The sequence below is a fragment of the Harpegnathos saltator genome, unplaced genomic scaffold, assembly GCF_003227715.2.
Source record: "Harpegnathos saltator strain DR-91 unplaced genomic scaffold, Hsal_v8.6 scaffold844, whole genome shotgun sequence".
Lineage (NCBI taxonomy): Eukaryota > Metazoa > Arthropoda > Insecta > Hymenoptera > Formicidae > Harpegnathos > Harpegnathos saltator.
This window is the reverse complement of record NW_020230698.1, coordinates 240,236-255,309: the sequence shown is the minus strand read 5'-3', so window position 1 is coordinate 255,309 and position 15,074 is coordinate 240,236. Positions and strand designations below refer to the sequence as shown.

Genomic DNA, 15,074 nt, shown 5'->3' with positions numbered 1-15,074 from the left:
GTAGATTAGAAGCAGCATTATACAACCCGCCGCGAAGACGGGTGTGTCTCGAGCGAACGAATTTGGTAGAACTCGAAAATCCTTCCGAGTCCCGTCAAATTTCGTAAAAGTTCGAATTTCCTCGAAATCGATCGAGGCTACTCAAATCTTTGCTTAGCATTATGAAGTTGGGTGAAGTATTCCACCCCCCGAATAGTACTCGAATCCATTAATATCTCAGTTTTGCTCTATAATGTCTGGCATCCGATGGAATTCGAATTTCTCGAAGCCTGATTAAATTTCCTCTTAACTACTTTGAATCGAGTATTTTCTTCTCTCGAGCATCGAGCTCGAAATTCTTTTCTTTGAAGCGAAGCTTTCGTAAGTTCACTAAAGTTTTCACCAAAGTTTAGAACTTAACACGCATACACCCATACACTCGAGAGATTTCAAATTTTATTTGTAAGATATAATAGAGAATATAATAGAGATGGCAGTAAGCAAAAAAAAAAATAGTTAATCACGATCGGATCATTTTTCAAGCTATATCCACACTGGTATACTGGAAGACATCTTTGTGCTACTCGCAATCTATCTATCCGCGATGACGGAATAATTTGTCCGAGAGTTTCTTTTTATCCACAATTAGAGAAATATATCCTGACCAATTTAAAGATATAAAATACTTTACGTGCGCGTTCTCTCCAACACTTATCGAGTGGACGACGAAAGGACTTTTTTGCGGCGCAACGTATGATGGTTTTGACATTCTTTGAGAAATGATCCGAGCGAAAAATTGCGACGCGCGAATCGTGGAAGTGCTCGATTCCCGTGTTCAAGACTCGGAACCCACTTATTGAGGAGACATTCAACGAGTAGAATCAGAACGGTGTTAAGTAGCGTGTAAGACTGTGACGACTATGGAATTATTGTACATATATATACGTACATCTAAGTGAAGAGAAAAGAAATAAAAGAACGAGATGACAAGACGAGAGAACGAGCTTACTTCTAATGACCCTTGACCCACGCTTCTCATGATTTTTGGAACTCTCTGAAATCCTCGTGCTGTGAAGGGTCCTTATCATTTTTCCCCTTGGGCTTTGACCGGTCGTGTTGGAGTAAAATTACGGGCGATATACGAATTGTAAATGTCAAGGGGGCTAAATCACGGCTGAATTTATGTAACTCGGCCAACAAAATTTATCTTCACGAGTAAACATCCTTTCGCGGCAAACACAAGCTCGTGCTTTCAAGTTATTTCTTTAGTGGAATCACATTCGCGAGATGTAATTTAAAAGGAAAAAGAAAGAGGGAGAAAGGGAGAAAAGAAGAAACGCGTCTCTTTTTGCTCTACGGCGTGTTCGAGACCTATCAAAATCTGACAGGGCACCGTCGCGCGAACGTTTCCCTTTAAGACTTCTATTACAGAGCGAGGCAACGATGTTATTCTGCAGAGTGACTTTCGCACCATATTTTAATCTTTAGTAAATAATTTTCGCCGTGTCGCTGAGCTTATGTATTGAGTGTACGCGTGGAGGTAATCCACGGAACGACGGCGAAAATTAGTTACCTGAGATTAAAACCTTGGGCGGAAAACTGTGGCAATAGAATTATTTCTTGATAGTTAAAGAGATTAATCGATAAAAGGATTAAGCGAGACGACGCCACACGACCTATATATTATTCTGAAGCGACGGAAACTGTTAAGTTACAATCAAGTTTTGCAAAGTTAATCTCGAGTCCTGCGTTTTAACGCGCGTTCATATTCAAAGTGCTTTTTCTTGAATTCCATGTCGACATCGAGACATGAATATTTCTGAATTCTTATATATTTATTCTGTTGATACTCGCCGAAAAAGAACGGGGTTTGCGAAGTTTTAATTTTGACGGAAACATCGGAAGATCATGCAGGGCACGACGCAACGGTGTAACACGTATCGTTGAATTAATCGCAACAAGGGCGCAGCGTTTCAAACGAGGGAAGGAAGAAACGATTCTCTTTGCACGATAGTTTCCCCGCGGAGGAGGAGATTGCGCGTTAACGAACGGCACCGGAAAATGGTGGATGCAAACTCGATTGCCCGTTTGAATGAACTGTCGCACCTATACGGTCGCACGGACGTTAGTTTGTTGTATGTAGCAGAACAGCACAAGGGAGCAATCTGTTGCTGAGTTTTCATTCGTCAACGAAGAAGACAGAGGAAAAGCGAGAAAAAGATGAAGGGAGGAAACGAAAAAAAAAAAGGAGGAGAGTAAGCGTCATCAACGAGACGTAAGTAAAATCGAGGTCGAGTTTCTTTCGTCAACGAGGACTCCATCATCGTGTCGTTGAAAACGCGAATAACACGACACTGTTTATCTTTGTTCTTGTCATTCTCTTTGAAATCTTCGATGGAGACGTAACATGTAAAATCCAAAGAACGAAATTATTTTTCTTGTAAGAGATGATGCTGCCGCTCGCACGAGCAGAGGGCTTCGAAGATGTGTTGTACATGTTATATGTACTGTCTCTTTCTACATATACCTTCTAAAGATCTCTATGGGAATAGGAGAGGCCCTATATGCTTTTCTCGCAGCAAAATTCATGAAATATTTCGCAGAATTTGACGGCTTCCAAGACTGTCACAAGTCACAAGACTTGTGACAAGTCAGAAGAAGAATTGGTGTGAATAACATGGAAACGTTATTTAAGAAATAAGGCGTACACCTCCGATTTGAATAGAACTATATTAAATTAAACTAAACCATGAACGGACTAATTAAATATTCGTGAGTACTATCTATACAAAATCTGCAATGGATATTAATTGAAACTAGAGTATAATAAAAAAAATCTATATTAAAAAATATTCCTTAATGTATTCTAGTTTAATTTTATTTATTGAAAATAAACTCCTTCTTTAAACAAAGTGTCCATGGATGACATGACTGTCACAAAAGATCAAGGGATGCTTTCGATTAGAAAATTTCGTTGAGGGCGTTTCTCTTTCAGCACGAGATTTTAGCCATAGCATCAACCTACAGGAAGTATCGATTATTGGTCAGGCATTTCCCTTTTTCGCGTATAATCTATAAATATTGTATAGGTTCTAAAAGTGTCGGTTCATTCTCGCGAAAATATGTGCCGGAATATCTCGATGTATTGCGATGCAGGTAGAGCCGGCTTTACGATTAATAACTTCCAACTAAAGAAACAAAAGGGAGAAAAAGACGAAAAATATCGTATGTGCGAGATTAAAGTACAAGAATTATGTTTTCACATAAATTGTAATGTTGAATTAGTCAAAATTTTATGTTTTCACATAAAATTTCACATAAAATAATTCAACGTTACAATTCATGCTATAGTGTATATGCGATAAGAACAATAATAATTTAAAAAAACAAAAATTTCTTATTATTTGAAAAAAATGCATATATATTAGATGGAATAATATTGTGCACGTAATTCAGTGAAATATTTTAATATATCAGTGAATATTCTATATAATATTCATAACATGTGATATTACATATGATATGCATTTGGAAATTTATTTGATCTTAATTATAAATTTACAGAATTTGTTTCAGTTTGAAAATTAATATATATCTTATTAATACTTTTAATAAGGTTACAAAGATACTGATTAAATGATATTTAAAAATGCTTTTGCGTTTTCGCCATTTCTTGATATAGCACACCCCACACGCAGATTTGCTTATTTATGAAAATCCAAACTAGGAGTGCTAATCATGCGCTAATCCGACTTGAGTAAAATTTAATGCTTGCACGACCAGTTTGATGGAACTGTGCGATACTGCAGTAATGGCTTACAATGTTACAAGTATGTTCGGCGACACGTTCTATGCAGCGAAAAAAGTAAGAAATTATTCATTTAACTTACCCATCGCCTATGAAGTTTCTGTCTAAACTCTATTTTGCCAAATATTTACGATGAGAAGATAATTTCTTAGAATTTCTTATATGTTTCTAAGCATGAGGTTAAGGAATGATAGCGAAGAATGATAGGTTAGGTAAGTGATAGGTTAGTAACGTCAATTAATGATAGACTACTGTCGTCAGATTACAATATGTGACTTCATGTTTTATCACACTGTATCGTTGAATCTATCATGTAACGACTATGCTTGATTTGTCTAATTAATTTAAAAAGCAGAAAACACTGACTGAGCGACGCACAGACAATTTGTGCTTAATGTTATTTTAACAAGATTGCAGACATATCTGTTAAATAATATTTGATGATAATGCGTTTTCGTTATTTCCCGCGACTCTCAATATATATACTCTATACGTGAATTTGCTCACTTAGGAGAATTCAAATTACGAGCGCTGATCGACTGTTAAACCTATCTGAATGAAAGTTAACGTTTGTCAAACAGTGTGAAGAGAGCAGCGCGTCTCTACGTAGGCAACATGGCGTCATCGTAAGAGTCGTTTGTTCGCCTCCGTAGCGGTTGGATGTGGTTCCTGTAACTACGCATATTTTTTGATCGTGGAGACTGCGTACGCGTTTTTCTTTTACCTTCATACTACTGGAAAATGGCGTATGGACAAAGCTGAATGCAGTCCGGAGCCATACATTGAACTGAACTGAACTGAACTGAACTGATGGCGTCATCGTGCTCGTTTCGCGGTAACTTCGCAGCAAAAAGGGTAAGAAATTATTCGTTTAACTTATGTGTTACCGTTAACTGCGAAACTTCGACGTAAATCCCCGTCGGTCTCATCAAACTTTCATAATGACAGGATGATTCTGCGGCATCTCTTATGCATTTTCAAGCGTCAAGTTAGTCATCTGAAGGCGACAAGATATAAAGGGCCGTTCTCTTATCGCAGCTAGTGGTAGAAACAATACATCATCAGTAAGTTCTTACACGTTTTCACATGCTATATTGCATCGGCAAACATGTATGCGATAACAATCATGTTAGAATCGTTCGACTGACATAAAATGCAGGAAATATTCATCAGAGATGTAGACAATTCACATTCATAATTAATGATTATTTAATGGATATTGAAATAATATATTTGACTAAAAAGCGTAATATTAATTACATGAGTAGTATTACACAATATTAAGATAATATATGAATTTCGGAAATTTCTTGTCATGTATACACCGTTAGAGATTAATAAGTTATGTGCGGATGTATCGCGTGTGATAGGTTATGTAGATACGGGATACGTGAGTTTACGTGATATAACAGTGATATAACAGTGATGCTTCTAATTATCGTTTAGCTGATTTTTTAGTTCCCCTCGTAAATTATATAAATTACTAAATGTAGTACAACGATAGGTAATTTAGTGAATTATGTAATTAGCGTTAATCGGTGTTGGTAGAATCAGATTGCAGGGGAGCTACACAGAAGACAGATGTCTGCCTTGTCACTTTAAAGTGGATATATTCTAGAAACCGCTAATCCAGGATTAGTTTACCCTAAATAACCATTCATAGAAACAGGGATATAATACCATGAGAGTGGTGTGTTGTATTACTTGATATTGATTTTTCAAAATTTAATCACATTATAACTGCTAATATGAGAAACTGTGTAATATGAAAAATAATACATAATTATTTTGTTTAAGAGAGAAGTATACATGATCGGAAGTAATTATTGAGAAGAAATAAACATCTCTACTTAGGAAGGAATTATTTTTATAATTTTGAGGAGAAAATATTTTTATTTAATTTATTTATTTCTATATTTCAAATTTGCCATTTTAATTTCTATATTTCCCTCTTTTTAAATATATATTTTATTAAACATTATTATATTGATGGTTGTAACCTCACTTAATTTTATAAAAGTAATTTTATAAAAGTATTATTACATTATTGTACAAAGAAATAGCTATTGAGCTGTTATAACATTGTTGGATATTGTGTTGTATTACATTTTGTATCACTAATACCAGGCTTACGTCTGACATTTATTGCAGATCCTGACAGCAATGTAAATGCGAACAGAAAAATTTCTGTCGGACATTACATTACATTACAATGAGAAAACGCTAATGAGAAATGTCATGCGATAAATGTCAGGTCTAAACTTAGCGTAAGACGGAAGAGGATGTTTTTAAAAGTAAAAAAACGGGCGATTTGCGTCAATTATAAAACAGGTTACGTATACTATACTTGTACTGTTTTCGTTTGAATTAACCAAAAGCCGATCTGTAATTTGGTTTTTGTCAGAAAAGTGCTCGCTAACGGGAATTGAAACGAAAAAAGAACGCATCATTCGACTAAAATAAATCGCACGCCCGATGCCAATTAAAAAAAAAAATTCGATATCTCGCCGATTGAATATCTTGCAATGTATTTTGTTCCCGGCGGCACATCATTGTTCCGCATTTATTGGGTTTACGTCGAGAATGAATCAAATATCCCGAGTGACGAATAAAATGTCGAGCGTGATAAATAGCGATTATAATCAACAATATTTTTTTAGGTTCGTTATATTTCAGTATGTTTGACTTATTAATATGTAAATTTCAACTTTCACTTAAACTTTATAAAGTGCTATTGACGCCCTATAAACAACGACTCCAATATGGATTAAAATATTCTTCTCTTTGCATTTTGGAAAAGTGCAATATATTGCATACTTTGTTTTCTTTGAATTCTGAATCGAATTACAGATCTCATCTTGTCGCTAAAACATATATATTGTTCGAGGCCATATTATTCATATCTGACACTTTATTTAATTTTTCGAACGTCTAGTAACTCTATATAAAAAGTATAGAAGCATAAATACATATGTAAACAAACGTAAGCTTTAAAAACAAAAGCTTTAAAAACAAAAAGGGAACGGAAACGGAAGATTTGAATAAGTAATCAGATATACAGCGTTGCATACAACATATGTTATAACAAAAGGATTTACGCGTAAGATATACGATTGGTAAAACCTGAATATGGTTACACCATATTTTTGCCAGTTGCTCTGTATTTGCGCTTTCACTTGGCGGTTTATCAATTTTTCGGGCCATTTGTCGTGTTGTTCCGGTGCAAATAAAGCGTTGGCGGTTCTCGCCGAAAGCCCGTCAGTTTATTCGAGTTTCTATTCGTCGCGCGTATTATCATTGCTGTACAAATTTTCTCGATTAACTCGTAATTATCTCTCTCGACCTAGGTCTCTACCGCTCATTCCGACGTCTCTCCTCGTCCCCGCATCGATCGGATCGGATAATTATAACACTGCGGCCGGTGCTGCGGTTCGAAGGACGACGACGACGACGAGGAGCGGCCGAAGTGAGAATTTCAATCTCGCGCTCGCTGACGAATTTCGGATGCCCGAGGTGCCAGCAATTTCCCTGACGACGGATACAATTTCCAGGTAAGCACTCACATTGAATATCGTTTATGTGGCGTTACGAAGAGATTCCCCCCAGGGTTATCTCAGAGAAACTGTTAACGAAGCCAGAGGAACCTGCCAGTATTTACTACGATACGTTTGCGTCGATCCGCTCTTCGTTTTAAAATGTTTATGAGAAAATGATTTTATTTAAAAGAATATAATATTTTTAGAAAACCTATGAACAATTGCAAAGGATACGCTGTGACTCCGTTTAAAAAACATCGAAAATTTAAACGATATATAAAGAAATTTCAATATATAAAGAATTATAAGATTCATTGTTATTTATTGAGGTAAATTTTTCGCGAGATTGAAGCATTTATGCGTTTTTACATGTAACGTGTTCAGCAAATCTGTCTTAGCAAATTTATCCGAAACACATTTTCAACTTCAAAAAATATTGTTCTAAATGTTGCCAAGAGTAATTGCTTTTGTCCAAATTATTCTGCAAGTTATTTTAAAGTTTGGTGGTCACATAGAGAACGAATCTCGAAAGTTTGACAATCGTAAATGAAAGGAATTTCCCGCGGCTTCGAATTAAAGTGACATTATGTCGCTTCAAAAGGTTTCCCAGGCCACTAAACTGCAAGAAAGTTCCGCACTGTGGAAATCACTTTTTCGTTTGGTTTCTGTGCCATTTAGGTATAATTGTGTCTTTCTTTATTCAAAATGTCCTCAAGACAGAAGACATAAAGATAATTAGAGTATCGCGAGGAACCTGTTTGAGAATACTTGAATGGAATTCCAAACGGTGGATCCTCTAAGGATAATAAACGGCGCTCAGGTGTGTTGTAATAGCGATATCTGCGTAACGGTATTTCGGGTGTACGGGCCATCTGGCTCGGCGAAAGAGGACGCCGTGCCATATCGGCAAGATATAGATTTTCCACTACAACGCGTTCGCATTTAATTACATGTGACGACAGCGATTAATACGCGCGATTGTCTCGCGGCAGTGGTCTCGGAGGCACAGTTTTAGAGAATGCAGAGAAATTAAAAACGTTTCGCGTGTCCTTGCAGTGAATTTATCGTTGGGTGATACCACGTGCTTCTACGTATTTTTCGTATAAGTCACTTGTGTGTTCGTCCTTGCGTTATTACTTTCCCCATGTGGATATTACGGACGTGGTATTTCCAAGTTTATCGTACGAAGGAGAAAAATTTTCGCTCGAGTAATTTGAGAGTATAATTAAGTGACTGAATAAATAGCATTTAGATAAAGCGAAAATTTGCTATGACAATGAGAAAGGGGATATCTTATCTTCTTTTTTTAGGATAGGACAGAAAATTATGTAATTATATAATTATACACTTTTTCTTTGCTACTGACAAATTTGTTGTGTTAGACGTTACTATATGTGTATAAAAATTTATATTGCATGATAGTATAAAAAGTATATAATATTAAAATTAATTTTCGGGATCGGTGCATCAGTCTAGTAGATCCTAATAACAAATAAATCTTTTGTGAGTCATATGGGCACAGCGTATGCTTCAAATTTTTCATATTGGGCGTATTATTTTTCCATCAAAATTATAAACATAGGTTGTATATTTTATGATATTTTATGGGATTATAGGGAATATATAACGATATTTGTAAAATTTTAGAGATATCGCGTTTAAACACATTTTTCGCCATAAAGCATTCGTACGTGGCAAAAAATTCAGGAAAATGAAATAAAGCGACACAAATTACTTCTTAATATTTGCCGTGCTGGCAAGTATCGACGAGGGGTTATATAGTGCGCATGATTCCTTCTGAAATTATTCCATTCGAATATTCTCGTCATAAAGGGGATGATCGTCCTATCGTGATGCGCACGTAATGTATTCCGCATTCGAGAGCGGATTCCGCGGACATCGACGACGATGTCGCTCACGACGGCCGCATTTTCCCCGGTAAATGATCGGGATTGAATTACGTCACGGTAGCAATCACGAGTAGCCGTCGCGAACGATCCCGGGAAGCCCCTAATGAACACGAAATAATTAAAATCCTTCGGAGACGTCCGTCATGGTGGCCCCTGTGGACGTTACGATGGATTAGTTTCATATTTTTGTAATACTTTTTATCCACGGCCGTTTTTGAGGAAGAATTTAATTAGTCCTTAGAATGTCTTAGCGACATCCTAATGTGTTTGTTTTAACTACGAGAAATGCTAACGTGCAGTATGTGCAGTGTAAAATGTGATATTCTGCGCATGCTACGTGTCACGTTACACCCTTCTTCCACTTTCTCTACTTTAGAGATAAATGTGTACTTAAATGAGCACGAGATGTTGCGTTGTACAATGGACAAATCATTATGTCTCTGCGCGATGGTTCTGTTGATGATTTTCTGTATCTTTAATATCGCCGTGAAATAATGCTGACCTCGTAGTTACGAGTCAGCGGTTTAGAAACGCGTATGAATTCTTCCATATAAGTCAAATTAAATGCTGCTCAGTATGAATAGCGCGATCCATATCTGTACTTAAAGCTGAACATTGACTTTTTTTGAGTATTTCTCACATCGACTGTATGTGTCATTATTTTAATCAAGTTGGGCATTCATATTTCGGATTTAAAAATTATTATTTGATAAATAAAACAGGCCAATTATTTTTCTTACACGACTATTGTTAGTTTGAGTGCAAAATATCTGCTAGATACGTTAATTTTCCTTTACGTTATTTTCCAGGCACGTTAATTTTACTTTATGGCACATTTCGAATCGCTTCTCACGCTTTACTAGATCGTCGTGCGCGAGATGGATGAGATGTTTTCTTGAATAATATCTCGGAAGTACGATTGCGGTGTTCAGAGTGGAAGTGAAATCTGCTACGATCCGTAGATTGTCGACACGACGACATTTGCAACACGTTTCTCACGTATTACAGTCGAGTTAATAAACAGTTCTCGAATATAGGTTGGTGTCGGTAATGAGGGTCGCGAAGAGCTAAGCGCAGTTACGAGTGCGCGTGGTCTTTTTACTCGTGCGATTGGCATACTGCTGGCAAACAGCATGCTATTTATGGCAACCATTAACACCCTTTTGTTCGCGAAAATGAACTAGGCGGGAGGGAGAAAAGTATATATTTTCGAATTTTCGTTATTTCGCTCGGATCCGCCGTTTTCTCGATATTGCCCTGGAAGCTCAGGAAAAGAGGAAGGGCCAAAGGACACGCAAAGTCTAGGACGAGCTTGTAGGATCGACAGGCTGATCCAATAGGATAGTGTTCGGTTGCGATTCAACATTGATACGAGCAGTATCGTAATCGTATTTTGAATTCGCAGATCTGACCGACTCGAATTGCAATTTATATGCAATTAGAAAGTTTTTTGCGAGTTCTTAGAATAATTGTAATTAATCATTTTTAGACCATAAAATTAGCCGAAAACTTCATGGTCTAAAAATAATTAATTAAAATAATTCCATAGATTTTTACAAACCTTCTTAAATGTACTATAATCCTCTACAAACGAAATACAAACGATAGCATAATGTAATTTCTTAAAAATTAATAATTTGCTGGCTAACTTTATACGAATCGAACCGGACTGTGAATGTTCTCTCAGTTTGATCAATACAAGCAGCGCGCAGGCGTCCTCGGCGAATAGAAACACGAGCCTTCTCGCTCGCTTCCCTACCCGTGTCTGATCGGAAACAGGTAGATGGAAGAAAGGTTAGCTAGAAAAAGAATATAGGAAGATATATAGCGGGAAAAGAAATGATCCTTCTCATTGCGATACACTTAAATTGACCGCGGTATCTCTAGAACTTTCAGAGGAAAATATTCTGTCAGTTAAGGCTATACGTTTCTTTCTCGTTTGTTCATGAATTCATGACGCGAGTCTCTCCTAATAAAACGATCTTTTCACTATCGAAGGAGGCAGTGAAATTATTTCGGATTAATGTTCCCGCGATATTCGAACTTTAGTACTATTTCCATTGTCCTTTCACGCAATAGAGATGCATACGCTACCCATTTGAAATATTTATCTACCCGCCCGCATAGGGGAGTAGATTATATTTTCTATTTTTCAAGTAACCCGTCAGTTACATTTATATATATGTTAGCCTTTGCTTTAAAACCAGGAGACTATATTTTTCTATCTAAAATTTTTACCGTCACATCTTTGAGAACGCATATTGATAAGTTGCTCTGGGGTAGGAGGTGGAGATGTCACTACCACCGATACATCTGAGAAATGAGAAAACGACGCATTTGTCAAACGGGATGCACTTATCATCTAGACCAATCGTATTGGTGTCAGCAGAGAAACCTCCGATCATTTCGAGACGATAAACTGCCTCATCATCGAGGTTCCGCGTTTACGATCCGACGGTCCTCGGGATATCAAATTATCGGCTCGAAATAACGTTTTGTTTTGTCATCGTTCATCCTACGCGATTACAACTGTCGCGCGATTCTTCTGCTCGACTTCGCGCCAACGTCGTATGGTATACATATATTGAATTTACGCACCATTTCGGCCCTACGGGAAATGATGTAAACGAAATTTCCCAGCGGCGTAACTTTTCATAAATCTCCGATCATATCCATTTCAGCCAAAATCTTCCATTAAAAAAATACATAATAAACATTATCCTTTTTTTCCATTTCCCTTTTATTTACGAGATAATAAAAACGAAACAGTTTTCTTCCAAAGTGTTATACAATTTCAGTCATTTTCTTTATTTACTCGATAGTTAGGATTACTACTTAACATTTAACAAAAAAAGAGGGTACACAGAAGAGCACGAACATACGTTTGCTGTATCAATTAACTGGTCTAGAAAGATTAAATTCTATACATAAATATGTAGGATGAAATGCTTTTCTCCACGTCATTTGTTATCTTTTCTTATGTATCCCAATAGATGCAATACGAATCAACAACAAATCATCGAACGATCATTCTTCGCGTTGTTATCTCAAACAAACGTATTTCGACTCTACGCACACAACCAAACGCGCACGGTTCAATCTCGCGTTATTCGTTCTCCGCGCTGTTGACCTTTTGGGTAATCCTGCGCTCTGCTGAAGCGAGATTGAAAAGACCGGCTTCGATCTCGAAGTAACGGAAATTTCTAGATTTTCGTCTGTCGGACCTGTCCAACTCATCCGGCATCTCGATTGCTTTTCTATATTAAAATTCCGATTTGCAGGTGCAATTTTAACAATTTTGCATTGATTGCTAATATATGCCTTTAAAAGCGCGCAAAAATGAATTTTTATGCTCGTGTGTTTACAAAATTTTTTGTACTTCGTTGGTCAATTTGAAACTTGTACATTTTTTTGTTATCGAAATTATTGAGACATTGAGGCCTTTTTGATTATCAATAGAGAAATTTGTGCGTAGTAAAATTTTAGCGAGTGGATAACAAAATTTTATGTTTCGTACAGTATCAATTCGATCTTGATTAAGCAAGATATTAATTAAAAGTTTGACCGTGGATGTTTGATATTCAAAAATTTGGGAGAAGAAAAATAACAGCATAAAATTTTCATCGAAAGATCCGTTCTAAATTAGTTAAAGTGTATTACCATGTTTACGTGAAGTGTAAATGTGAATTATGTTAAAAAATGGAAAAAAAGGAAGGAAAATACTCTGTATATTTTATTATTTCATACATTATGTATATATATATATACATATATATATAATATATATATATATATATATATATATATATATAACACACACACGAAATGCTTCGTAATTTAATAATTCGCTGGAAACGCCACCCGGCCGAGTGTTTTAACGGGGTAGTTTTGCAGCTCTATTCCGGTATACTTTCTTTAATCAGATTAGCCCGTACCGTGTCCAGTTTATGATTAAAGTTACCGTTAATCGCATTACGTGACGAACGTTTTCTCTCTCTTTTTCTCTTTGCAGTTGCACTCTTTATAGCTGAGCGCCCGTAAATTCCCATATAATGAGAAAATGCTTGATCGATCCTCGCGTTTTGCTATCGCAATTGGAGACACAGTATAACAGTGTCGCTGGATAAATTGTTATTCCTTCGCATTCATTTCGCACGTGGCTGTATCTGATAATCCTTGAAATATATGTGCGTGTGTGTATGAAGATTACATACATAAAGAAATATTAGCCTTGAGTTATGAACGCGTTCAACCTTTAAGCCGGTGTTGCGCTCCAACGAAGCAAGACCCGATCAGCGATTTTCAATATAACGTGTGCGTTTTATATGTATTTATATATCCTGAAACGAGAGAGAATTTGCGTCGAGATGTTTACGGGGACACCTGCGACATTTCGTTACCTGTCGCAGGACATAATGTCCCTCCTTTTTCACACCTCTTTTATTTTATCGATTTGCAATATGTGTTGTGAATAAATATCGACAGATTAGAATTGCTTAAGCGTACAGTAACAGACAGTGGAAAATAAAGTGCATGCTTGAGCATAGAACGATTCTGAATCCTCAAGAGTCGCTGTATCGCACGACTAAATATAGCAGAAAAATCGGGACAATGGCTTAATGAATCTGCCGAGCAAACTTGTTCAAGTTCATGCGCGATAAAACGTGTCGTTAATCTTCGTTTAGTTTCCGCAATAACGGTCTCGAGTATTGGTCACGAAGTAATAAATAAATCGTGACATTATCACGCATGTCTAAAATAAATGCGTTCGTGCTATTTTTAACATATCAACCGTATATTAATTTCGTACGTCGGAAAATAACAAGCTCATCTTTCTCCCTCCCGCCCAATTTTCTCTCTTTATGCTCCGACGCAACCTGAGAGACTGACATTTCGTTAAATTATAAAATAAAGTTCTCCGCGCGCCACACGGTCCACTTTTTACGTCACATATTAAATCAGGTCTCTTTTTGTAATTACCCGTGGCAAGCAAAAAATGGTGCAGCGTGATATCGCGAGTAAGTAACAGCCGCAACTATTAACATGGCATTGACGTGGTGCATATAAAATATTAATGTGGCGAACGTGTTACTTATCTGTTTATTTATCTAGTTTAGTTAGTTAAGTTCGAAATCGCGACTTGATAAATAAGTGGATAAAACATGTTCGCCGTATCAATTTACACGTGTACCATGTCAATATTTTTCGACGTATTTTTCAGTTTATACAAATGAATATTATCTCAGGCGTCCTAAAAAAACAGTTTTGCATCTTAATTTACCTCATCGATTGTAATTTGTGCCCATAAAATCGGTTTTAGCATCGCATTATTCAACAAATTAAAGTCAAATGACGTTTATGGAATTAAACTGATGTTATTACATTGTGATGAAGGCAAAACATGAAAATACACAGAAAATTCAAAAGAATTATGGCATAAATAATTTATTGCCGAAAATTGACCAACTTTGACGGGCGATTACTTCGCGAAAAATTATTGTGAACTAATGATTTTCGTTTCAAAATGAAGCTTAAAGTCTCTATTTTAAGAATGTATCTCCATTTTTTGCATGCGATGCACCCCTACCCCTGTAACCCCTGACATCTGAGGGCATGTTTGGTTAGGTACTGAAAATTGCAAAGTTTGACGGAATGCACGGACGTGGACAAGTTTTTTCGGGGACGCCGAAATTTACATCGTCATAAAGTTCAAATCCTCCCCTTCAATTTGAACAAAAAAATGGAGTCGCTACAATTTTTTTTCGCAAGGTTACAGCCCTTCAAAAATATTATTTTTGGCCTTCGGACCAAGTGTGCACGCATGTGTGTATGTGTCTGTAA

General features: G+C 36.6%; 1 long non-coding RNA gene across 1 annotated transcript; it reads left to right on the top strand.

Annotated features, from left to right (window-relative positions):
• Positions 1 to 4,433: 4,433 nt before the first annotated feature.
• LOC109503795 (uncharacterized) lies at positions 4,434 to 7,454 on the top strand. The gene is made up of 4 exons (XR_002162735.2): positions 4,434 to 4,642; positions 4,736 to 4,851; positions 5,939 to 6,118; positions 7,135 to 7,454. It is a non-coding gene; the product is annotated as an uncharacterized LOC109503795 (long non-coding RNA).
• The last annotated feature ends 7,620 nt before the right edge of the window (positions 7,455 to 15,074 follow it).